The sequence below is a fragment of the Anticarsia gemmatalis genome, chromosome 23 (genome assembly GCF_050436995.1).
Source record: "Anticarsia gemmatalis isolate Benzon Research Colony breed Stoneville strain chromosome 23, ilAntGemm2 primary, whole genome shotgun sequence".
Taxonomy (NCBI): Eukaryota; Metazoa; Arthropoda; class Insecta; order Lepidoptera; family Erebidae; genus Anticarsia; species Anticarsia gemmatalis.
In genome coordinates this window covers 3,336,635-3,338,060 of record NC_134767.1, presented here as the reverse complement: position 1 = coordinate 3,338,060, position 1,426 = coordinate 3,336,635, and the positions used below count along the sequence as shown (strand labels likewise).

General features: G+C 32.1%; 1 non-coding gene across 1 annotated transcript; it reads right to left on the bottom strand.

Moving 5' to 3' along the window:
- Positions 1 to 250: 250 nt before the first annotated feature.
- On the bottom strand, positions 251 to 323 carry TRNAM-CAU (transfer RNA methionine (anticodon CAU)). The gene has a single exon. It is a non-coding gene; the product is annotated as a tRNA-Met (tRNA).
- Between the last annotated feature and the right edge of the window lie 1,103 nt (positions 324 to 1,426).

The following is a 1,426-nucleotide window of genomic DNA, read 5'->3' as shown; positions in this document are numbered from 1 at the left end:
AATTAAAGCCAAAAAATGGTAAAACCACCTTCATTTAAGAATGCTATTTTTATTCATGTCTTTAACTCCAATTAATGATTTATTTTTAATCTGAACCTAAAATTAAGTAACAATGCAGTTTGTTGACATACACAAGAAATAATTTGCATTCAATCGAATTATATTAACAAGACATTCTAATACAGCTGTTATTCAACACATACTAAGTACAATGCTTCAAGAAGTTTTAATTTTAGATCACCAAAAAATATGCCCCGGGTGAGGATCGAACTCACGACCTTAAGATTATGAGACTTACGCGCTGCCTACTGCGCCACCGAGGCGGGTGATGGAAGACCCAAATAAGATGACCTAATTCTATCACACAACGCTAGGAATGTTATCAGCTGTGTGGTTTATCTGTCGACCTTGAAGGTAACACTGAAGTATGGATTATATTTTTGACTGCGTTGCGATATCGTTATCATGCATTGTATATATGTAGTACATAGAGTATTTATAGCGTATCGTCTGTCATGCTGTTTTTAAGTTGGGATAGGTCGATTGTATACAATTTCATTTTGTAGTTTCATTTGTCAGTTTTCATGTAATAAGAAGCTTCACCTACATTTTTGTTTTTGCTTCAAAAGATGTTATTTTGGACGGTTTTTGAATCTGTGTTACACAATTTTTCCTAGTAGATTGTTTATAGAGGAAAACCAACGTTGTGAGTTTTGGTTTATTTTAGACACTCGGTTTTAATCCTATTTCACACTTAAACCGTAACAAAAACAAAACAATATTGAAATAAACTTTTAATACACTTCTTCGCGTTCAAAAATAAATTGGCACAAGAGTGTGAGAAAAACTAGAACGGTGAACGTTTTTTATAAAATAGTGCTCTGTATATTTTGGCAGTAATTTTTATTGGCTTCTGAACTGCGATCCGTGAATAAAATTAATTGTTTAGAAAAAAATATTTATATACTTACGATGTGGTCACGTAACATGTTTGTTAAATAATTATGCGAGTAAATAAGTACAAGACGCATTTCACCATTAACAAGAGCACGCAAATATACAATATTTGATCATTTGATATTTTTATACAAATGATTTTTGACACAGGGATCTATCTGATCTCAAAACATATAACGCTGTTCACATTCAAAGTTACTCCTTTGTATCGAGTTTTGAGAAAAGAAACAAACATATTATTATACAAAATCCTTCTCCACACAATCCAGCCTCAAACAATAATCACGTAGAGATTTAAATTGTGATTTACTGCGTTGTAACAAGAGCTGTTTTTCATTGCACAATGATAGGACAATAAATATATTACCTTTGGGCTATGACACGCATAATAGCAGTACTAATTATTCCGAGTAAAATGTGTACTGTGTGTGTAGCTTTCGCTACAGATTTATTTGAATTTGTAGTGTTC